Below are 25,664 nucleotides of genomic sequence, written 5' to 3'. Positions count from 1 at the left end.
GCATAATTGGAGCTCTTGCCCGGGTCTGTAATCTATAGAAATCTCCTCTAACCAGCCTTGACATGAATGTGTTTGTGGCTCTGTTGCTCTTAAACAGATAAAAGTTGAGCTGACATACTTGGCTCATAAAGATTGTTCCATCAGTGCAAGCATTTTTCCTTGCCCAGTAGAGCAATCTTCCCTCTCCTTCCCCTGCACACTGTTCTTGAAGGTCAGATTTTGGGGAGCTAGGGCGGGGTGCAATCGAAGGAGGAGGGAAGCCCCACTGCCCTTCCCTCCTTGCATTGGCTTCCACTTGTGGAACAGGCCACTTGAATCCCACCCAATACATTTGTCTAAGCAATGGAAGCAACATAATATTTAGTTTGATGATGGGTTTCTGTTTTAAGTTTGCACAGTTCTTGATCTTATTTCTTTGCTGATTTTCATTTTCACATAAAATTAAAAACACAAACAGAGAAAAAGCATGTCCAACTGTTTTATTTTGATTTGGGGGATTCATTTTTGCTAACCTGAAAGCCAGCTTGAATCTACATAAATCAACCAAGAACTACAAAACCACAGTAAACAGTCAAAGGACTGTAAACGGCAAATTAACAAAATACTGACAATGCTGTAGGGGGACCCAGTAAACACAAAGAAGCAGGGCCAGTAAATATAGAAGACACCGCTTTGCTTCCTTTTCCCATTGTCATTTCTTCATTCCTCATTCTCAGGTCACATCCTCTCTAGTCTGACAATATGAACCTGTCTTATACTGAGTCAGACCATTGGTCCACCTAGAACAGTACTGTTTATTCCAGCTGGCAGCTGCTCTTCGGGGTTTTAGGCAGAGAGAACTTTCACATTACCAGCGGCCTGATTCTTTCAGCTGGAGATGTTAGGAATTCAATTTGCTGTATGTAAAGCATTTGCTTTTCTAAAGAGCTGTAGCCCTCAGAGCAGATGGTCTATATATGTCAGAGAATGAGGTATCAGGATGGACTCTCCCACTTCAGACGGCAGGTGTGTGGAGGGGATGTCACGTTGCTGAATGCTCCTCTGCAGTAAAACAAACAAACAAGCAAACAAACAAACTTCCAGAAAATAGAAAACAGCATGGCAGGCAAAGAACTGCTGAGTTTCTTTTCTATTTGCTGGAGAGTTTGGGAAAGTGGAAGAGGAGAGTTGAAAACCATAATTCACCAGCTGTTGTCTGAAGTGGTACAATCCAGCCTAATCCCTCATCATTCTTCTGCCTTATTTATTTGGAAGAGAAGCCTCTTCCAGGCCTATGGTGTGAGTGGAGAACCATTCAATAAAGTACTGGTTGTTGTAGCAGCAACAGTAGAAGTAGTAGAAATACTAGGATGTTTATTTGCTTAACATGTGATCATTACTAAAAGGGCTTATCTTGATGTATTTTAATAGTGTTTAATTGTACAGTACAATATTATGCAGTGAATCACTGAATGACTGTATAACATGGTTTATCCATGTATGCCAAGGTAAATTTGGAACTACGTGCTCTGGCCTGATCACATCGATTATTTTATTTTCTCTGCAGCACTTGAAACTTGATAGGTTTCCAAACACGAATTGAAAAATTTCTTCTGCCACTTTATGAAAGCGCAGTTTCTGGCTTTCCAGTTGGCACAAAGCTGTTCTTTGCCTCCTAATCTGTAGTCTGTAGAAATTACGGGAGTCAGGAAGTTCAGCAAAAAGCACTTCTTTCCCCGCCTATAACAGTTGACTAGACTCTGATCATAACTTTTTGCTTACAGTACTGTACTATGGCATTCTTCTTAGCCTACAATTCAGGGTAAATGAAAGATAAATGAAAACAGAGCACGTAGATACCAAATGCCACAGCCCAGGCCACCAGCAGCACTGCTTCTGGATTACCATTCCCTTGACAAAATGCACCAAAACTCTGTCATTTATTTTTGCAACAATTCATTATTTTACACATTACCTAATACCTCTCCCCCCCAAAAAATGACCCCTGAATTTTTGAATTTTATTGACATTGATGCAGCATTTTATGTTGTATTTTATGCTGTTTTATGCTGTTTTTAAGTCGCATTTTAATTACTGTTTTATATTTGCTGTTAGCCACCCTGAGCCCAGTTTTTAAACTGGGAAGGGCAGGGTATAAATAAAATTATTATTATTATTATTATTATTAAAGTCTAATGTACAATCCCTTTCATGAGTAATATCTCACTTCCCATAATGGATTTGGCCTCCAAATCATGTACCTAGGAATACATTACCATAGCAACATAGATTCTCTACAAGAGGGATGAGGAGTCTGTGTTCTCCAGAGGTTCTTGTTCCAATTAGCCCTGGCCAGCATGGCCAAAAGTCAGGGATGATGACTAGAGGGCCACGGGTTCCCCATAAAAGAATGAGGGACAATAGTTCCCTCCCCAGCCCTTGTGCAGCTAGGCCATGCATCACCCTGTTAAACTGATGCTTCTGCGGGCATCCAGGTAACGTGAAACAGGGGGACTGCCCTCTGCACTCCCTAAATGACATCTGTTTCTGGCACATTCATAAGAACACCAGAAGGGCTCTGCTGGATCAGTCCAATGGCATCCTGTACTCACAGTGGCCAACCAGGTGTCTGCGGGAAACACAAGCAGGATCATCATCACCATCATTTTATTTGTATGCCGCCCTCCCATAGTTAAAACAGTGCTCAAGGCGGCTTACAACATGACAAGATTTACATAATTACCAACATAACAAAAGTCATAAACAATAAATAAAACACATCAAAAAGTACACAACCAAATAAAAAACAATTTCCACATAAATCATAAAATCTACAACTAAGAATACTGCATTAATATCAATCACAATTTAAAATGACATAGATAAAAAATAAAAGCAATTTAAAAACAAAAAGGAAACAAAAACAAAAATGGAGCCCTCTCTGTTAGAATTCCTGCTCCATGATTGCAGTCATGGGATTGTTGTCCATCACATGGCAGTGTATGTTTTGACTCCACAGAGTGGGAAGTGACGAAGACAGGATGTTTGTGTTACCGTGTTCCTTGAAGTGGGACTATTGTCCTTTGTTCTTTCTCTCTTTGCTGCCTGGTGCTAGAGAGAGAGGGAGCCATGTTGCAATGCCCCATGTGTAAATAAATAAATATGTAAATAAAGTAGATTAGCCAAAATGCTGAGTTGCTGAGGTCTGTCAGGCAAGCTGTGAAGACTCTGCGGGTCCCTAAGTGTGCTGATGTCTGTTGGCATCTGCTGCTGTGATGTTTGGGCAGAAGAAAGCTTCTGAAGCTCCCGAACAATCAACCAGGAGGGAGAGAACATGCCAGTCGCGCATGTGTCTCTGCCAGGGTCCTACTCCTGACACTCTCTGCCCAGCAGCAGCAGCAGTCCTTTATGGAGCCTGTCAGGCCCCGCCCCAAGCCAGGTGGAGAGAAGCAGGGCAGGGCCCTTCAGGCTCCCAGCAGGTCAGGCCTCCATAAAGAACTGTGACAGTCCTCCATAAAGGATGTGAGCACAAGAGCACAGAAGCATTACGGCCTCCAACTGCTGAGGTAGAACATAGCCATCGCAGATAGTATCCACCACTAGCCTTCTCCTCTGTGAATTTTTGTGCGGCATGCTGGAAGCTTTCCCTGTGTAAAAACACCTCCATACATTAAGGAATGGTGACACGGTCTAAATGAGTGGTTGGTGCAGAAATCTCTTCCTGTGTGCTGATTGCCCTTGCCGGATTCTGACATGTTATTTGACTTGTAACCGTCTTTTGGCATCTGCTCTTATTTGATAATGACTGAAAGTCTTCTTGATGCAGGAATGTTCTAAAAGTTAAAGCCCTCCTAAAGGTCTATGTTATTACATTTTGAAATGCTGAAGAAGAAGAAAATTCTCCATCTTAAAAAGATGCCATCCAGATTCCTTCGCATTTGTCTGTCTGCAGAAAGGATGGAAAACCTGTGGTCCTCTGGATGCTGTTAATGTCATGTCCCATCAGCCCCAGCCAGCATGGCCAATGGTCAGCGATTAGGGCAGTTGAGTCCAATAACTTCTGGAAGGTTCCCTGTTCCTGGTCTGCATTTTTGTAATAAGCACAGTATCCTAATAAAAATAGTTACTGTGCATCCTTCTGCCTACAGGGCGAATTCACTTTTAAATTTACATTGGCACACTCCTTGATTGGGGGGAAAAATAGCAACAAAGGAAATATATTGAAGTCTATTAAGAATTATTACATTTTTTAGGGGAAACAGTTCCAAGTATTGCACATAAAATCGCTCTTTGTTCCTTGCCAATCTTTGTCTGTAGAGCGTTGTTGTCTTATCCACCCTCTTCAGAAAGAATTCAGGAGAGAGAGAAAATTGGCCTCTCTGAACTTTCCCTCACTTGTTGTCTTTCTTTCAGCTGCAACTCTCCATGTGACGGATCCTGTGTCATAAATGCTGGCATAAGGATGCTATAAAAGGCAGCTGGGCTACTTTGAGAAAACATCTGGCAACCCCCTCCCCCCAAGACTTTTTCTTAAAGAAAGAGGAGGATTGGGATCTTATCTGAGAGCCGTTGTGCAACAGAGGATTGTGTGTTGGTGTTGGACTAGGACCAGGAAGACCTGGGTTCAAATTCCTTCTCAGCCTTGAAGTGTACTGAGTGGCCTTGAACTCTTTGCCAAAAGAAGAGACAAAATATAAACAGGAGAAACCGCAGCTGCCCCAATGATGAGCAACCCTCTACACAGTCAAGCAAATAGTGCTTCAGGTTATTAGAGGTGCATGTCTCTCTCTCCCAAACCAATATACCATGGGTAGGCAAACTAAGGCCCAGGGGCCAGATCCAGCCCAATCGCCTACTAAATCTAGCCCGCGGACGGTCTGAGAATCAGCATGTTTTTACATGAGTAGAATGTGTCCTTTTCTTTAAAATGCATCTCTGGGTTATTTGTGGGGCATAGAAATTCGTTCATTTCCCCCCCAAAAAATATAGTCTGCCCCCCCACAAGTTCTGAGGGACAGTGGACCAGCCCCCTGCTGAAGAAGTTTGCTGACCCCTGCAATATACCTTTGAATTTCTCTCCCATTTCAATACTTTACTTCCTCAGGGGAGTCTCCCTAGCTCCCTGTAATTCCAAACAATTAGTGGGAGTGCTGTAGATCAGTAATGCTTTGCATACAGAAGGCCCCATGTTCAATCCCTCGCATTGCCAAGTAAGTCTGGGAAATTCCTGTCTGAAAAACAGAGCCCCTACCAATCTGGATAGTCCAACCTTCCCCAACCTGATAGTTTGGACCATGGTTCCCATTGAGTTTAGTATTGGCCATGCTGGTTAGGGCTAATGAGAGCTGGGCTTCAGATTGGGAAGGCTCGTGTAGACATTACTGAGCTAGCAATGATCCAAAGTAGTATAGGACAGTTTCCTATGTTTCTAGCATCAACAGTTGTAATAATTACACTTAGAGATCCTTTGCAACTGAAGACCATTGGAAGATCTGCCATATAGAGAGCAAGGCAGGGTTTTCCTTCCCAAAAACTGTCTGAGATTTTAAATACTGATGTATATTAGGGGTGGTCCAAGCTAACAATATCTATAACAGAGGAGGGAAAGCTCAAGCCTGGAGGTCAAATGCGGCCCCCAAGCCATCTCTGTCTGGCCCTTTGAACTCTCTCCAGGCCACCCCCCCTCTCCCCGGGCCACACTCCTCACTGGATCTGCTTTGAACTCCCAAATGCTTTTGTTTCCAGACTGGAATTTGTCTTTGATAATGCTTGCCTGGAGTACATGAGTGTATGTAGGAACCAGCCTACTGCACAGTGGTCAAATTTACAGTTGTTGCTCTGCTCACTTTCATGTCTGGTCCAGCCCACAACCCTTGGAAGCTTGCCCATAAGAGAGTTGGATTGAAGAAGTTAGTTATTGGTATGAGCTTTCATGTGTATGCACACTTCTTCAGACGAAAACTCATACCAATAACTAACTTAGTTGGTCTCTAAGGTGCTACTGGAAGGATTTTTATTATTTTTTTATTTTATTTGTTTTATTTTGTTTCGACTACGGCAGACCAATACAGCTACAGCAGGAGTTTGACATTATCATACCTACAACCATCTATATCTGACATTGGCAGGAAGGTAAACTGCGTTTCTGTGAGCTCTGGTTTCTGTCACGGTGTTCCATTGCGCCAGAAGCTGTTCAGTCATGCTGGCCTCATGACCCAGAAAGCTGTCTGTGGACAAACGCCGGCTCCCTCGGCCTGAAAGCGAGATGAACGCCACACCGCATTGTCGCCTTTGACTGGCCTTAACCGTCCAGAGGTCCTTTACCTTTACCTTTTTTTATATCCGACAGTATCTCATAGTAGACATTTAGTAGTGGTCAGATTTGAAAGTATCTGCTTTACAGTGGATTTGAAGATATCCAAGCAATGATCAATATTTGACATGAGACATGCAGAAGCAGTCAGTACTGTAGTTTACAGTATCTCCTTATTAAAATTTTCTCAATTTATTTTCCCTTAACCAAGTGGTTGCTATTCTGCAGGGAACACCAAGTTAACATGTGGGAAAATTAAGGCCGTCCGCTGGCATTTTTGTATGCCTCTTCAAAAATGAGGGAGAGGTTGTTACTAGGGAATCAAGAGTACACAAACATAGACACAGGGACTGTCACATGAAAGCAGGAACAGCTCAATAGAAGTGGCTCTGGGATATGTCTATTTGTGAGTGTGACTGCTTGGTTCATCCCCAAGGGAAGCCGAATTGTCTGCCTGAGGAAAACGATAAATGCCAGCACTAAATTAAGAACATCAGGAGACTGGAGAAACAATATTTAACCATTCCTGTGTAGAACTCAGCAAAAAGAAGCCAAACTTCCCCAAAGGCTGGTTGAAAGCACATTCCTGTGATAAGTTGATTTGGATTCATTTCTTTTTTTAAAGTACAGTTACTTTTAATAATCACAGGTTGAACAGTCTTGTGTCTTTAAAAATGGGAACAAACTAGATTATAGAGAATAAGTGATTTGCTACAGTACCAATGACTTATTTCTAGGCTGTGTATCAGAATGATATTCAAATGGAGAAATAATAAAATAAATTTTAAATTTTCCCCTACTGGAATCACAAACAAACTTGTGTCCTGTGATGCTTCTATATTTCATTTCTGGCAGAACTTCCGGGTTGGTGCCACTGTTTAATGGCGGATTCCCTCCGAGCTCCGGAGGGAATCGGCTCCGTAGCGTCTGGGTCTGGCCGCTGCGGCGAAGCGGGGACCCTTAAAATCACAGGCGCGGATGCCTGTGAACAAAGAGACTCGGCGGGCACCATTTGCGCCCCCCCAATCCGCGACGGAGCCTTTTTAAAGGCTTCGGAACGGAGGCAGGGTAAGGCGTGGTGCTGAGAGTACTCCCTCGTCTACGGAGTGAAGCCGCAAGCCATTGACAGAGAGCGCCAACTTCTTCTAAGAGTGATTGGATCCTAAAACATCAACCCGTGAGTAATACGGAGATTGGAACTTTAAAAAAAAATTCTTATTTTGGATTTGGAACGAGCGGGAAGGGGCTAAAAAGGAAGTCCACCCCCCCCTCTTTGTAAACAACTTAAAGCAAAGGACTGGGCAGCTAAGGTCGAGAGAATCTGTTTCTTGCTTTTTTTTAACTAAAGATCCTGACCTCACGGTTTGGACATTATAAGAGGATATTCTGGAGGATAAAAAGAATTTTGGGAGCTGAAACTACACCCCCCCCTAGACCCGGGAACGTCCGATGAGAAAGCCTGTTGCATGGAAGATTTTGACAGCTGTCAAGTGAGCTGCTAGTCAGCTAGTTGTCAGCTGGAAAAAGAGAACATTGTTTCTGCTGTTTTTGCTGGTTTATTCGGGATAACTTGTTGAAAATAAGGTTGATACAAAATAACTGGACTTTTGGTTTTTGAGCTGAAAGGAAGATCAAGGAATTAAATCCCCCTAGAGGGGTAACAAGGATACTACATTACAAAAATGGCTGGAGTGTTTAAATTCCAAGCAGAATTGGACAGAGCACTGGTTCTCTTGGGAAACTTACAAGATGAGTACGATGCTTTGTCTACAGAGGTAGCGCTATTACACTGGACAGTAAACAACAGCTTGGAGTCTGATAAGGATTTGAAACAGGAAGCCTATTCAACTGAACAAATAAATGAAACCGAAAGCGTAGACACGATGGAGCAATATGTTCTTTTTGAAGAAAACGAAGGAGGAGATGGAGGTTTGCAGGAGTCAAAGGAGAGCTACAATATGAGGCCTGACATGATGATAAAAAAGGACAATAAAAACTGGATGCGGAAAGCCTGGTTTGATTGGGAATTTGGAAAATGGAGAGATCCTCTTTTGAGGAGATCTGAAGACCTGAGGATTATAAATTTGTTGAAGGTGGAAGCTGGAGCTGTGGGGACATTTGGATTTGAAAGAAATTTGAAACAAGAGTTGGAATACCCCATAGGCTTTGCTTTTGCTTTTAAGTATGGAGGACTGGCTAGAAGCAACACCGACTCTGTTGGGCCGGAGCCCCTCCGAGACCTGGGGCTTAACATCAAGGTCTATCAAAGAGACCGGCAGAAAGGAACTGAGAGAGACATAAGGGCCTCGGACCTGAGATCTCCAGGCTAAATAAATAATATAAAGACTGATGGATATTGGTTGGGGACTGGAACCGGGAGAAGGGTGGGTGGAGGTTGGGAATCCAAAGGGTACATAAGGATAATTTGCATTGCTTTGTTTGTTTTATATTTTGTTAGTGGTAAGGAAATTGGGTAAACCGTGGAAGGGAAATTTTGGTCGACCTTAGGAAAAAGGTTCAAGAATAAATTAATGAGGTATAAGTATTGATGTGTAATTTTAATAAGGTGAAATTGTTTTTTTTTTTCTTTTTTTTTAAACTAAGTGAGAATAAGGCTGTTAAAAATAAATGGAGGAAATGGAAAAAAGAAGTAAAGTAAAATAACAGTATGTTAGAATAAATGTTTAAGTTAAGGTGAAGAAATAAGTTAAGGACTCGCTGAATTGACAATTTAAATTGGAATACAAGAAGGGGAGGTGTGAGGAGGTCTGAGAAACAAGGTTGAGGAAAATAAGTATCAGAAACTGTATGTGTTTTTTCTATTTTTTTTGTTTAGTTTCGAATATTTTGTTTATTTTTTTTTTGTTTTTGTTTGTTGTGTGTTTTTTGAAAATACCAATAAATATTTAAAAAAAAAAATATATATATTTCATTTCTGATGCACCAGCAGGATTTCTGCAATCCTTCAGACACCTCTTGAGGGACTCTGTCAATCATCAAGCACTTGAATGACACTATTGCGCAAGGATTTGCTTCAGTGCCAGATTTTGGTACCAGTCTTGAGGATGCTCAAAGCAACTGAGCAAATTCTTAAGAAAAGCTATTGAAGCAGCTGTCAAACTGTGGCATTGCTCCCTGCCAGAATTTGCAACCTGAGCAGGATAAAGAGAGGCAAAAGGGGGAAACAGAGGCACAGTTTTTGTCCAGTTTAAGCAAGCAGCTTCCAACCTTATGTTAAAATGACTTGTAATGGGCAGATTTCAGACAACTGGAAAACCCAGACAGTCTGCTCGAAAACAGGAAAGTAATGAGAGCAGAATATTAGATTCAGGAATTACAAATATCTGACGCCCCAGAGAGAAACGGCCAGGTTATTCTATCTCTTCAGATGAAAATGATACAAAATCTGGGATTGAAAACAAAATTCTTTATTCAGATTCTGAAAATATAACTGTCCTTACTGGAAGGCGCCACATTTGGAGTAATGTGAGATTGATGTGAAAGGCTGCAAAGTTTGACAGGATGTCTGCCCTCGGAACTCCTAGCCCAGATGATAAATTGCAAATCTAGAAGGCTCTGTTTGTTATGGAGTGTTCACACATGAAGGGGGCACATGAACACTAACAAGCAGTAAACCCCAGGTGTGAAGAAAGGAAGAGATTTCCCCAGGCCTCTCAACCTCAGAATGTCTGTGTATTCCCTATATTTTGCAACCTCTGAGCAAAACATAGCAGCAGCGCAACCACAGATGCTGACAGAGATGACTGGCCCTTGTACGGTCAGAATGTTAAATTAAGGCTCTGGCTGCATTCACCAAGCATTTTATTCTGTCTTCCCAGCATTCCCATACCTGTTAATTTTCACATTTTATGTCATCTTTCACACATCATGTAAAATTCACTTCTGGAAATCTTGCAGAATCTAGTTTAATGCCCATTTCTGTTTTAATTGTTTCAAGACAAGAATATATTTGCACCATGGAAACCCAGAATATCATGGGACTCTTGCATTGTAAATTTCCTTGAAGGAAAGGCTGGCTATAAATGGAATAAATGGAATAGTTCTATTTGGCAAAACAGTGATTTAGCATGAGCCAGTAGGATGAGGGCAGAACAATGGCAGCACAATACATAAATATCTGAAGTACCACCTGCCTATCCTAGATTCCATGGTATCTTTTAGGTCCAAGTTTGAGTTTAATATTAATATTTAACATTGAGAAGATGACTTTCAGGATGAACTAGCCTGAAGTATATTTGTGGATAGAAAATACATTCACAATTTTCAATCATAGATGTTCAAAGAAATGTACTGTGTAGAAGGGCTCTGTTTATTTAATTCTAAACGTTACACTGTCCAGCAATAACTCTGGTCATAATAACAATGCAAAATGTGGTGTGAGTTAAATGCTGACAATACTTTCAGAACATACATTTTTTTCAGAATTGGAAGTGTCACTCAGACTTCTTGTTTAGGGATGTTTAAGGAAAATCATTAAACAAAGCAAGTGCCATTATGAACGACTTCCAGTGGATGTTGTTAATAATGGCACTAGGCCATTATATCTTCCGACTGTTGCAATAATAAAAGCAACACTTGATGAATAATTTTATACTTTCAGCTGTTTTTCTTTAAATATAACATTAGCTGGCCTTAGCTACAAGAAAAGAAGTATTTATATCTGTAAGACAGCCACACAAATGTCAAAAACTATGGATGTCTCTACTGCTAAAGTTCATAGGAATTTTGTCTCTGATATAGGCAGGAAAGGGAGACCCAAAGCACACATAAATATATTTGACAGCTTAAATTTATTGTAGTAGCTATGTGGTACCTATTACATCAGTAAATTCTTATGAAAGGAAATGTTTATTTCAGAATGCCTGAATGATATTAACGTGTTTGCTCTGCCAGATCAAAATGAAGTGTCAAGAAATCCTCAAAGCATAAGAAACATAAGCCATCAGAACAAACCATCAGAACCAATCAAATACTTCTGCTGAAATGAAATTAAATGAAAGTGTGTTAATGATTCTTTCCAAACTCTAAAGTGATGTTGTTCTGTTGTAATTGTAGGTGCAACTCCACAAGGAAGGGACAGAAAGACAGAGTCTTATTCATTGATCTGAATAACTGGGATGAAAACATGCTGGAAAAAGCATGAGGTCCAGTGCCGAGGGCCTTCTGGTGGTTCCCTCACTGTGAGAAGCCAAGTTACAGGGGACCAGGCAGAGGGCCTTCTCAGTAGTGGCACCCGCCCTGTGGAAAGCCCTCCCACCAGATGTCAAAGAGAACAACAACTACCAGACTTTTAGAAGACATCTGAAGGCAGACCTATTTAGGGAAGCTTTTAATGTTTAATAGGTTATTGTATTTTGGTGTTCTGTTGGAAGCCGCCCAGAGTGGCTGGGGAAACCCAGCCAGATGGGCGGGGGTATAAATAAATTATTATTATTATTATTATTATTATTATTATTATTATTATTATTATTCCCTGAGATTTTGGTGCTCAAGTTTCTTGGTATTCAGGCTTCTGAAAATGTACCGAATATGAGATTCAGATCCTTAGGTCCATCACCTGGAGTGCCGGAGAAACTTAACATTTATCTAAAGTGCCATTGCAGATTATCTGTATAACAGGTAATTATTTGGGCTTCCAGTCATTCGACTATTTCAAACTATCCTTCATTACATTCAATGCAAAAGGCTAAAGTCAACACAAAGGGATCGCGATCACAATTGCTGAGCTCCAGTATTCTTCGTGGGACGTCCTGTTCCCTTGTCTTCAAGTTGTTTTGACATTCAAATAAGATCATCCCTTTAAAAAAAGGAAGGTGATCAACGCCAAAGAATGCTAAAGCAATTTGTGTGTGGTAAATATTCATTAAAGAGTTTTCATTTTCAAATAATAGCTTTACCATCTTAACCTCATAGTTGAGCAAGGGACACTACCCTTTCTTGAATTTTCAGTTATAAATATTTGCTTGAAGGTTACAGAACATTTTCTTTACACAGACATGTAATACAAAGGTTGTGAATGCTGAAGCTTCAAAATAGAAAGCAAGCAAGCCATCTGGCACTCCTCCCATGTTTTGAGGCAAAGACAAAATTGCCAGCATTTAGCTGTGGCAACCATAGCCGCATTTAGGCATTTCTTAGGAAATCCAAGGGATATGTTTTCTGCCAAAGAAGGATCATGTGCTATAATAATTGTTAATCATTAGGTATTTGGCTACAGCCTACTTGGGCACTTTTCTTTTTAATAAATTCTAGTAGCTGATTTGAATATGTGCCTCATATTTCAGACACTGACTCACCATCAACAAAATGCCATTCAAGTTCATACCGGAGAGAACACTGATAACTATAGACAAGGTAGGCTTCACATTTGGGAGAATGTAAGTAAGTCTGAATCACTGTTCCGTCCAACAGCCAACTGAGTGACAATCAGTTTGGAAGTGAAATGGGACCACACAAAAACAAAACAGTAGTTTCTTCATTTTACTTAGGGGACTTGCTAAGTAAGGAGAAGCATATGTCTGTAAATCAATAGGTGAAAAAAATAACTCCAAAATGGCTTGACACAAACCTGAATTTCTAGGAGGTAATGGACCATTCTCCAGTGATACTCTGCAATGTCTTTTTGCATGTCATGCTTTTAACTGTACAACCAAGGAAAATTTCAGCTTGTGCAGAATGTGGCCAACCATTTTCTGATGGGACTAAAGCCCCTGGTTGCTTCTTACAAGTCTCCTCCTCACCCACCTAGCTTTTTCCTGGGTAGGCAAATATATTTTGAAATCTGTTTCTGGATGCAGATTGCCTCTGCTGAGTTGTGGTTTAAATTGGAGAAAGATGTGGAAAATCTTGCCGAAGCCACTGAAAGTAGATGTACCAGCAACCGCACTTTCTACACAACCCTGTATGTTGCTAAATTCAGCCTTAAGTGAGACATTAAACTTGTTGGCAAACGAAACTGCATCCAGATGGGCTCTCTGAAGCACAATGCATCAGTAACATGGTTTTGTTGAACAATGAAGAGAGACTTAATTTAATGTTATAAAATTAAGGTGGGAGTTCAGTACAGATTCCCCTAGTGACTCTGGTCTTGTTCGCTTGGCTTTTCCTACAACATCTTTCTTGGGTTGTGAACAATCTACAGCTATCTACTCTGCAAGAACTTTTCTGAAAGGGCACCCTCACTCTGTTACACACTGGTGCCCACAATGATGTGATAGTTTGGTCAGTTAGGCAGTACTTCATTGCAACACTTACAGTCAAAACAACGCTCATCACATACAGTGGTACCTCAGGTTACAGACACTTCAGGTTACAGACTCCGCTAACCCAGAAATAGTACCTCGGGTTAAGAACTTTGCTTCAGGATGAGAACAGAAATCATGTGGTGGCGGCACAGCGGTAGCAGGAGGCCCCATTAGCTAAAGTGGTACCTCAGGTTAAGAACAGTTTCAGGTTAAGAACGGACCTCCAGAACAAATTAAGTTCTTAACCTGCGGTACCACTGTAATGATTTCACATAATGTGTGGCAATCATGCCACCTTTGTGAAAGTAACGTAGACTGGGTGGTCTTCTGTTTTTTTCAGCTCCATAAATCTATGTCATTCTCCCTCCTGGCCAGTTCAGTAACTATTTTGCAGCATGAGTGCTCGAAGCAACTAGCACAAGTTTGTATCAAGTGCCTAATGGTGCATTATTCTGCTTGTTTTTCCTCATTTTCCTTCCTACTTAGTGTTTTGTGGTTTCTGAATGACTTTACAACAGCTCTCTGATGTTTTTTTTCCCCAAATTCATGAGGTTATTTTTGTCAATGTTAGTCTTGTTTCTGTGGCTGCTGCTATCATATGCCAGGTGCAGTAAAAACACTGGAAGGTTATTTGCACAAATACCAGTGCAAGGAAGAGGTCTTTCATGACAATGGGGTTGTGCCAAGAATGGAGAAGAAATTTATTTCAGTTCACATTTAAAGGTGAACCTTCCTAATTCATACTTTCTGAAATGATATGTGAACTAAAACATAGTGATTCTCCGTGGTTTGCACTTTCTTCAAATTTTTCAGTGCAGTTCTTCAGGCAACTAATGTATACAAAATTGTATTTACCAAGGCAACATGAATGTGTGAGTTAGAGAACAACATGCAAAATATGGAAACTTGGTTTGGAAACAAGTATATTAGGCAAAATTGGATAGAAAAATGTGTATAGTAGAATAAATTCATACTAAATGCTGATTAATTTTCATGAGGGCTTTTTTTCTAAATGCAAAATGATGTGGAAATGTAGATAACTGAACTTAAGACAAGAAAAATGAGAACCAGTAAGAGGTTGAAACTGAGAAGTTCACCCATCTCTAACTGTGCCCATTGTTATTTAGCATGTAGAAAATAAATAGTCACCCCAAACAACTGCCAACTCTCTTCCTCATGCAAAACATGGATAAATGCCTCATTTGCCTTCTTTTTGAAGGCCTATGCAGTTCTATTGCTATCAAAGAAAGGACAAAATGCATGTGGTTTTGTAGAATTTACTGCGGTGTTTTTCCTCAGTTGGAGATTTCACTTCAGTGTTAGCTCCTTCTCCTGTTTCTACCCAAGTTTAGCAACTTAACACCGTCATTGGCAGTTCATTAACAAAGCTGTATAATATCAATAGCATAGCACAAAAGAGCTGTGGGAAATTTCACAATGATTTAGAAAGAAAAATACTATGTGTGGAATTCCTACATAACATTGCAATCTCAATTTCCATAACTTAAAAATTACTCCCCCCCCCACCTCACTTTTTGTTGCAGAAACACTTTCCAGTTCTTTTTTCCCTACTGACCCAACTGGATCAAATAAGCTGGTTATCTCTCTTTGTGTTAAGCAGAGCTAGCTGCAATCTGATGAGGCCAATGAACAAGCTCCATATGCCCACAACTGTGTAGGAACAACTGGTGCCACTTTACTGATGCTCTGTGTTTCAATCATGGCAGAAAGGACAGTACTGGAGTTTGCTGAGAGGCAATCCAGATTGCTAATCCTTAAACTGCTGGCTAAATGCTGCCTCCATGACTGAAATCTATAGGCCCACCTAAGTCTAGGAAAGTAAATGCAGGAGTAGAAGATGATTCAAAGTCTTTATGCAAATAAAGGCTGCCAGAGGGACATAGTTTATCAGCCAATGCCATCTATAAATTGATCTGCATCCTCAAATAATTAGAATATAAAAGGCTGAACCTTTGATGTTTTGCCTTTCTCTGAAAATAGGCTGAAATATTTACCAGACCAAACTTCCGTAGTGATTTATAATAGTAGATGCTCAGATAGTTCCCAAGCATAGTCACTGGTTTGGACTCTGGGGAATTTTTGTTGATATGATTTTATGATGTTGAACCAGTTGAATCACTCATTTCTAAATAGAAAAACCAAGTCCATAAACTTTAGATCCCCAGAAATAAGCATAAGGTTTTCCTGGGAATTTACTATGTGTAATAAGTTTATACTTGTCATTCATTTATTACATTCTGTATAAGTAAATTGTTTCCTTAGTCTGCCCTTTTCATTGGGTTAATCTGTTCTTGTATAATTTGATTATTTGCTCAAAATAGCCAGGGAAAGAGCTTAAAGACTAGAATCTCTATTTCATAAAACTTAATTATCCAAAATTCTTTCCTGGGAACAATGTGTCTTATCCACATATACCCCTTTTATAGAATGACCACTGCTGAAAGTTACTGAAATTGAAAGGCAAATGAGATGGTACATTAATTTTAATGTCTGCTACTTTCAGCAATGAAGATAAAGACTTTTTTTTTTACTGTTCAATGTTTTCAGTGTTCATAGTCATGCCTGTATCTGCCTGCTAGATTTCTACTTGCATGTTAGTCACATAGGCTTCATTCACATGGCCGTTTATTTTGTTTCCCCAACATAGGTAAAGGGCAAGGGGACCCCCGACAATTAGGTCCAGTCGTGGCTGAATCTGGGGTCGCGGCGCTCATCTCGCTTTGTTGGCCGAGGGAGCCGGCGTACAGCTTCCGGGTCATGTGGCCAGCATGACTAAGCCGCTTCTGGCGAACCAGAGCAGCACACGGAAACTCTGTTTACCTTCCCGCCAGAGCGGTACCTATTTATCTCCTTGCACTTGAACCGCCGACCTTCTGATCAGCAAGCCCTAGGCTCTGTGATTTAACCCACAGCGCCACCCTTGTCCCTTTCCCCAACATACCCCTCTGTTAATTTCCACATTACATTTAAGCATTCACACAATGTAAAAGCCGCTTCCAAAAATCTAGTGGGATCTAGTGGATATTTGGTGCACATTTCTGTGTTAATTGCTTCCATTTAAAAAAGGAATCCATTTGGAACCCCATTAGCCCCCAAAATTTTGAGAGTAAAGTGACAGAATTTGGGGCAGTACATTGGCAAACAGTTCTTTCCTCCCATTTTCATGAGTGAACCACAGGGAAACAAAAGCACCCATGTGAGGGAAAATGTGGGGAGTAGTGATGTTCTCCAATTATGTTTATTGTTGTGTCACACTGTGGCCACTGATGTCAGTAAAATTTAGTGCTAAGTGACTGTTGTTGTTTAATTGTTTAGTCATGTCCGATTCTTCGTGACCCCATGGACCAGAGCATGCCAGGCACTCCTGTTTTCCACTGCCTCCCGCAGTTTGGTCAAACTCATGTTGGTAGCTTCGAGAACACTGTCCAGCCATCTTGTCCTCTGTCGTCCTTGTGCCCCCTTCTCCTTGTGCCCTCAATCTTTCCCAACATCAGGGTCTTTTCCAGGATCTGTCCTTCCAGTGAGCACTCAGGGCCGATTTCCTTAAGAATGGATAGGTTTGATCTTCTTGCAGTCCATGGGACTCTCAAGAGTCTCCTCCAGCACCATAATTCAAAAGCATCAATTCTTCGGCCATCAGCCTTCTTTATGGTCCAGCTCTCACTTCCATACATCACTACTGGGAAAACCATAGCGTTAACTATACGGACCTTTGTCGGCAAGGTGATGTTTCTGCTTTTTAAGATGCTGTCTAGGTTTGTCATTGCTTTTCTCCCAAGAGGCAGAAGTGACAGTATATTGGTATAAAAGCCACAGCTCCATAATGCAACATGCACCGCAGCGTGAAATGAGTGTTAGAAACCAGGACAGAAGCACTAACATTATAATAAAGAAAACTAATGCAATATTCCCTGTGTCTGAATGCACCCATATTTGGCATCTTTTAAATGATAAATGCCCATACAATACTCTCTTGAATTCCCTGCCTATTCATATTAGTCAAGTGTCTTTGCTGTGCCGTTTTTAATGCCCCATCCATAGGCTAATTCAGCCTTTTCTGTTAAATCTCCAGCTTAGACAAAACATCCAAAGGCAATTTACTCTACTACCTAAATAGCCTTAAAATGGGGAAGGTCTTTCCGACCATTTAATTGGAACCCGCTTCCTGTAATGTAATCCCATTGATCTTTGCCGTAACCTTAGTCAAGATAGAAAGTGTTCGGAAGAGAGCCCTGAAGAGGATAAATATCTGAGACGCTATGACATTCAGAATTAAGTAGCAGGAAGGTGGATTATAGTCAGATATGGGATTATGCACATGTAAGGAAAATAATTATGACTGGACATCTCCTTTGCCAAGTGTCTTTCGTCAGCTACTCATCTTGCATTAGAGTGAGGATATGAGCAAATCCAGATCAGAGATCATGAGCATATTATAGCAGAGTCTTCCAAATGAGGTTAACTTGGAGGTTTGGCCATAGAAGAATGAGGGCTGCCATGCAGAAGCAGAAAGACTTATTATAATTTACTCTTTATCCCATAGAGAGTTTCTTGAAACACTCTGCTACCACATAGGCCAAATTATGCGTCAACGATCTGGCTGATTCTCACTGATATTGTGGCAGGCTGACATAATGTTTTCTGTGATATTGAAGTCGATGATGGAATCCTATGAGAATGGAACCCGCAAACTGTTGAGAAATAGAGAGGGATTAAAAAAAATAAAAGACATAGGCAAATTACAGCCCCTATTATTTACAAAATCCAAAAGGTCAGCATGGAGGAGAAACTGTAAATGTCTTGATGCATTTTGGATCAGGAGACTTGGGGAAAAACACACAGTTGGGCCATCTAAATGAAGTGTGATGTCTGGTTGCTGTTAAATCTATGGTTGTCATCCATGTAAACCACGAAGAAGTCTGGCAAAATCCAGCTGCTTCTTACTAAGATAATCTGACCCAAAAAAGGGTGCTTAAAAATGCCAGCATCCTTCTTCTTCTCTCAAGCCTTTTGGCATCAAAGACACAGGGGGTAAGTCGGTGGCAAGCTCATTTTCAAAGCCTGAGGTGAATTAAGCAGAACAACTGGATTTGCTTCTGAGACACAAAGGTGGGGTTCATCTCTAGAAATGCACGTAACTTTACAAATGGACAGTTTGTAAAGGGTGCTGTCATGGGCAGAAGTCCCTCCCATACCATTAATGTGAAGAGCATCGTCTAAGTGAATGCAACTGACAGAACAACACACATCACACACAGTCCACTCTTGGCCGGAATTCCAGCGTACAAACTTCAAGGAGATGTGTGGTACAGTGGTACCTCGAGTTACAAACGCCTCAGGTTACAAACGCTTCTGGTTACAAACTCCAGTAACCTGGAAGAGTTACCTCGATTTGAGAACTTTGCCCCAGGATGAGAATGGAAATCGTGTGCCGGCAGCACAGCAGCAGCAAGAGGCCCCATTAGCGAAAGCAGGCCTCTAGTTAAGAACAGTTTCAGGTTAAGAACAGACCTCCGGAACGAATTAAGTTCTTAACTAGAGGTACCACTGTACAACTCCAGCTTATCAAAATGGACAGATTTAAGGTAGCAAAGTAGGGAGGTCTGCGACAGATCCACACTTTTGGCCTAAACATTCAGGGTTTGTAAAATACCTTTTTGCCCAAATGACACACCGACATGCACCAGCCCTTCTGTCTTACTCACAGCCAGATTAAGTGAGAGGGCTAATTGGTTTAGGCATTTAAGTTCCCCACCCTTCAGCACAAGTTCTCAAAGCAGCTTCCAATGTAGACATAGACAACACTAAGATAAAATGAACAACATTTCTAGGAAAAAAACAGCTTGACCAGCTAAAACCCACGTTGAAACAGAATTCTAAAAAGCTGAGGGGAAATTAAGAGGCTTTTTCCTAGAGCTGAAAAACAACAGCAAACACTGTTTTATCAACGCCTGCCATTTATGCCTGCCAAGCTTCTACCACTATTTTGCTTCTCAGTCATAAACCTACCCTGTTAACAGATTATATTTTATTACTATTATTAATTTTATGCTTGGATGAAACTGGGAGGAAATAGTTTATTAATGCAGTATACAGGACCAGTCCAAGACATTTTGGCACCTGGGGTGAACCATAAAATTGCACCCCGTACCCCACCAGGGAAGATGGGGTGAGTGAAGATCTACATCAGGAACCTTTTTCTGCCAAACCTTTTTCAGGTTCTTTGCCTAAAGAATAAAAAAAAAGAGAATTAAATTGATATCATGTGAATTGTTCTCATGGCAAGAAAGCAATGGAAATAGCATTTGCAATATCTAATGGGCCCTAGCTCAATTTTCTGGTCTTGGTTCATAGAATCCTTGTTTTCATTCTGCAATACATGTGATATGATAAGTCACTGGCTTTGTTCCCCAGTCCTAGGGCAATAAATTATACTGAAAGAATTTTTGTAAATTTAATTTATAGTAGGTTTGGCTTCACCCAAATATGGATTGTTATGTTTTGTTTTAGCAGTGAGCTTTAATGTGTGATGTAATTTTTGAACAAGAGATATAGGTATAATGTTTGAATCCTTCATTTCCATTAGTCAAAATATGTCCAAATCAGTGTCCTAACATATTTAAGAAATAAACACAACAGCCACGGGCACAATTCACTTGTTGGTTCTCCTGCACAGGCCCCATTGAAGTGAATGGGAACCAAGCAGACCCCATTTATTTCCATAGGGCTCCTGAATTCTATGATTCTATGGAAAACCTTCCTGGCAATGTAAAACAACAATGAGTTATGATTATAATTATATTTCCACCAGCTCTCTGCTCCAGCTCAAACAACTTCAGATGAATGAAACTACTGTATGCTTACAACTAGCTACATTTCTCTTTTCATTCAAAAGTTTATAGTAATTGTTGGGGGCTCAACTTATCATTAAGATAAATCAAGGTGCAATTGCATCTTTTTAGTCAATGGGAAACTAGGTAGCAGAGTTGGGGCAGCAGACTGGGAGAGTAACCCAGTGGCATTGAGGGCAGGCACAGATTGATCAATAATTATGTGGAATTTTTGGAGGATACAGACTATCTGGTTATCTAGTTCCATTTAAAGCTGGGTTCAGGCGCAGTTTGGGAACCGAATATTTTGTTGGGCGCCATCCAGAGTGACTGGGGGAATTTGTATCTGCTTCTGCTTCTTGCTGGCTGAGTGTGATCATTCAGTGTTTTGGGGCAAAGTCTCAACAGCATATTGATGATATGCAGCACAACTTCCCCGTAACTTCTGAGTCAGGACATGCAGTGCATAATCTGGACGATTGTCTGGGCGCAGTGGTGGAGTTGATGAAGGCCAATAAGCTATGTTTGAATCCTGGGAAGACGTCAGTGGGTTGGTGGTTCCTGTGTCCAGGAGACTGGCCAGTTGTGTGTTCTGGATAGGGTTGCACTCTCTCTGAAAGAACAGGTTCAGAGTTTGGTGGTGCTCCTGAATTTATCTTTTTCACTGGAGGCTCATGTAGCCTCAGGGCCTAGGATTGCCTTTTACCAGCTACAGATGGTACGTCAACTAAGGCTGTTCTTGAACAGGGATAGTGATTCGTGCATTGGTAACCTCAAGACTTGATTATTGCAATGTGCTCTCTATGGGCCTATCCTTGTGCCTAGTCTGGAGGCTCCAACTGGTGCAAAATACTGCAGCTGGACCCCTTAGCCTGAAAAAGTTGGGAAACCCCTGCCTAAATGTAAGAGCAATTGTTTAAAAGCAATGGACCCAGATGCTTTGATACACTGTGCAAAATATATCACTCTTTTGAACTTTTATGACCATTCGAATTATCAAATTATGGAAAAGGGAAGGAAAACAAGTGTGTCTTTTCCAGTAAAGCACCACAAATTAGCCTTGTGATGTACCAGTTCTAGGAATGTTATTCTTCAATAGCAATGGGCTGTTTTTTATGGTGCTTATTTTAATCTCCTGCTGAAAATACATTTCTAGCAAGAAAATGGATTGATTGAACTTCAGTACACTTTCCAGGCACTACATTTTTTCACCTCAACTTTACCAGGTCTTGATTCAAAAACTATTCAGAAAAAAAATGCTGGAGTCATATATTCCTAATGAGACTTTGCTTTTCAGAAACTGGACAGTATTAACTTAGAGGCCAGATTTTCGCATTTCATGAATTGACATTGGAAAAGACCTTTCTTAAGAGAGAAAGAGACTTTGTTGAGTCTAAATGTTTTGGACTTGCACTGCAAGGTTTGTATTTACATCAGGTACTTGCTGTTCTTATACAAGAAATTGCAGCAGTAAGTGAAATTCTTCACCTGAGTTATGTAAAAGCTCACCACATTTCAAAACATTTCAAAAACAAATACAAACTTTATTTATTTATTTATTTATTTATTTATTGGGGGGGGAGCTATTCAGTAAGCCAAACCCACACAGAGACTCCATTTCATACGTGCATTGGTTGTGTTTGGACTGAAACATAATTTAGTGCTACATGAACAAGTCTCAGGCTCAAACTCCCCCCCCCCTTCCTCTGACACAGTTGTGAGGAGACTGGAGGAAACGATGAGCAATTAGTTGAAAATAGAATACTTCCCAATGAATTTTTACTCTGACTTGTTTGAATAAACCATAGTTAGAGCCAACTACATCTGTGGTTCAGATGAAATGATAAACTGTGGTAAATTGAAATTAGAAGATCTTCATGGGCCCAGGCCAGAAGTCCACAGAAGCAGAGTTATCCAACAGCAGCCCTGAGAAGATGGATCCACTCCATGCCATGTGGAACCACCGGCACCAAAGCCCACATCTCCTTCTCCTTTCCTAATTTCAAAATATATACAACTTCAAGATACAGTATATCATAGTCTCAAGGAGCTAATAATTATTATGTGGCTCATTTGTGCATGTTTCCACTATTCACTGTTGTGTTGCTGTTAAATGAAGATACACTTTCTTCTCTTTAACGTGGAGTGAGACAATTATCTTTGAGTCCCAATGCTCACCCTGGAATTTACTTCTTAAGCAAACAGATTCTGCAGGCAGAACCATAACAAGAAATGAAGCCATTATTTCAAAAAGAGTCAGAATGAAAAATTTCAGGTCAAAAATATATTTGACACTTCGGCCGGTTTACCTTAAAGCGAGGGCATTTCAATCATAAGCACGTAGGGCAGGCTTCTTTTTAAGTAGAAAAACATGACCAGGCCATCATCCGGATTTTGAGCACGGTATGTCCACTATGAAGGAAATTCCAGCTCGCTGAGGCTGAGGCATTTGTTCCTGCATCGCTTGTGCTAAGTGATTTTCATGTGAAGAGAAGGTCCTGCTTGTGTGATGTTATTCATATTTGTCTAACTCCTGTGTTTTCTTTTCTGGGTACACTTTCCATTAGAAGGACAGACCACTAAATTTATCATTCATCTATGGTTGATGTCAAGTCAGGATAGAGATGTGGCGCAAGGGGAAATGCCTAGAATGTTGCATAAATAAATACAAGGAACATTCTTTTTGGATGCTCTTCCAGTCATGGAACGGGCATCGATCCAGCAGAGGCATCCATGAAAGGAAGCCCATGACTGCCCTCCCAAGAATCCTTCAAACTGTAGTTTCTTAAGGGTGCTGGGAAGTGTAGCTCTCTGTGGGGAAAATGTGTTGGACACGCTTTTAAAGGTATGGTATGAATCTGCCCCAAAGGTGCCATTCATTCTCTTTTTTCTTCTAATTCCTTCTACTTACCTCCTTTAATGTTGGGACCTCTCTCTTCCTTGTTCTTCAGGACCTCTTTATAAATAAGAACTCCAAGGACAAGCTAGTAGAAAAGGCATCTTATTAGAAAAGGCATCTGGAATTATTCAGGTTCCCAAGCAATAAGCAAAGCATACAATGTTATTACTCTTAATGACATCAATAAAGCCTCTCTTCAGCAATATGAAACATTTCTCTTGTAATAAAAGCATCTAGTATTCCCCCCTCCCCAAGTTGCATCAATCACTGGGCCTAGTCTATTTAATTCAGGCAAAGGCAACATAGCACCTTCCTGCTGGTGTTAGACTCCAAATCCCATCAGCTTCAGCCAGCATGAACAATCATCAGGGATGAACGGGAGAAAATATTAGTTAATCTAAGCCTGGGGTAGCCAATGTTGTGTCCTATACATGTTGTTGGACTACACAGCCCCTTATCTCTGACCTCCCAATATCCTTGGCCTCCACTGCCAGAGGCAGCATGATCCTGAACACCAGCTGCTAAGGAGAGTGCTGTTGCAATGGGGAGTTTCAGCTTGTGCATGCTGCCACTGTTTTCTCTCTAAGAAAAACAAACATCTCCATGGTTAATGGAAAGGGCTGCCATCTGAGAGGACAGGAGCATTAACTTTCAAATACCATTGAGCACCGTCTCTAATTTAGGAATTAAGGCATAACACATGGCATGAGTTCTCAAATCCATGTGTTTTCAAGGACAGCAAACACATTTCACACCCACTGCTAAAAATCCAAATAAATACATCAAAGCTTTTAAAATGTCAGGGAACACTTGCTCCCCCCACGTCTCAGTGAGTCAGTAATTTGTCAAGTCCATAAGTCATCAAATCTTTAAAAGAAAACAAGTTTACGATTCAATAAATTGCTGTATCATGCAACGTAAAAATGATCGATTCCATGTTTCACATTTTTGAGGTTTCTTGGTTCTGCTGTAAAAAGGGTGGCAGAAATTACCATCATATTATTAGTAAGTAACTGTTCAATTGTTTCTTAACTCCCAACATATAATACCACTGGGTAGTTTACCAGATAAGTGAGTTTACCTAAATCCAGCTGAACAGAAGTATCATTTGAGACACATGCATACCATTTACAAAGAAGCAACCTGGAAGGACACTCAGTACAAGCTAAAAAATGGGGCCCTTGTGTCATCTGTTGAAACAAAAACAACAAAGGGACTTATGGCACCTTAAGTCTAGACCCAGGGGCAGAATTCAGCCCTCCAGCCCCATCTGTCTAACCCTTTGGACTCCGCCCAGGCCACACCGCTGCCTGGTCTTTTCACACCCTCCTCGTGAGTTGTGCCAGGTTGAAACTGTAATCATGCCTCCTGCTTATCTGACAGGAGAGGTTCGTGTCTAGAGGCCTCTTTCTTTTCCCTGACTGGAATGCAGCCTGTTGTACAAAGCCACAGCCATACTCTGCCCACTTTTGCCTCCAGCCCCACTAGAGATGGAGCAGAAATATGCTTCAGTTTGAATTTAAAGGCGAATTTATCAAATCCACACTTTCAAAACAGTATGAGAACTGGAACACGGCCATTCTTTGAAATTTGCAGTGCTCTGAATTTCGCAATGCAGTTCCCCAACCAAGCCTTGTTTACAAAAAAAAAAAAGTATCAGGGGAAAGTATGCATCAATATATTAGTGAAAGTAACACACACAAATGCATTATGTTTGGGGAAATTGCTTGGGGAAATGTGTACATTACTCAAAACTGTGTCTATTAAGGAGAAATTTGCACTAAGATGCTGATGAATTTTCATGAGGATTAAAAAAAAAAAGGCAAATTGCCGGGAAATGTGGAGAACTGAATGTAAGGCAAGAAAAAAGAGAAATTAAGAGGACCAAAACTGACAGATCTTTCCATCTTTAGGCCCCACTAATATTTTGCCTCTGACTCCTTCACCACTGGAATGACCATGTCACTCAGGACACTTCATGTATCTGACAAATTATCTGTAGTCCATGAAAGCTTATGCCATAATAAATGTGTTAGTCTTATCATGTCGCAAGACTTTTCAGCACCTTTCAACCTAACCAATTTTATAATGTTGCTATGAGGCTAACAGCACAATACTATGCATATCTAATCAGGAGTAAGCCCCATTGAGTTCAAGTGCCATTGGGTTCAATGGGATTTACCCTCAGGATAGTGTGCTTGCACACTCACCTGGAAATAAGTCTCATTAAACCAAGCGATGCTTACTTCTGAGAAAATACATGTAAAGGATTACACTGTAATCACCACTTTCAGCTTCTTGGAAGAAGGGCAGGTACAAATGACCCAAGAAGACGGATGCTTCATATTTATACTAGT

The 25,664-nt window shown here is 40.8% G+C and overlaps 2 long non-coding RNA genes across 2 annotated transcripts in view; one reads left to right on the top strand and one right to left on the bottom strand.

Annotated features, from left to right (window-relative positions):
- The window catches only part of LOC310766886, a 34,510-nt gene extending 11,477 nt beyond the window's left edge, over positions 1-23,033 (top strand). The window contains exons 2-3 of the long non-coding RNA XR_014550501.1: positions 12,598-12,667; positions 22,976-23,033. This is a non-coding gene — a long non-coding RNA (uncharacterized lncRNA). The remainder of the gene's footprint in view (positions 1-12,597; positions 12,668-22,975) is intronic.
- Positions 1-25,664, bottom strand: part of LOC310767021 — a 962,895-nt gene that overhangs the window by 902,468 nt on the left and 34,763 nt on the right. The gene's annotated exons all lie outside the window — the stretch shown is intronic.

Source organism: Podarcis filfolensis, assembly GCF_964270895.1.
Source record: "Podarcis filfolensis genome assembly, chromosome: 1".
Taxonomy (NCBI): Eukaryota; Metazoa; Chordata; class Lepidosauria; order Squamata; family Lacertidae; genus Podarcis; species Podarcis filfolensis.
This window is presented reverse-complemented; position numbering and strand designations above follow the sequence as displayed.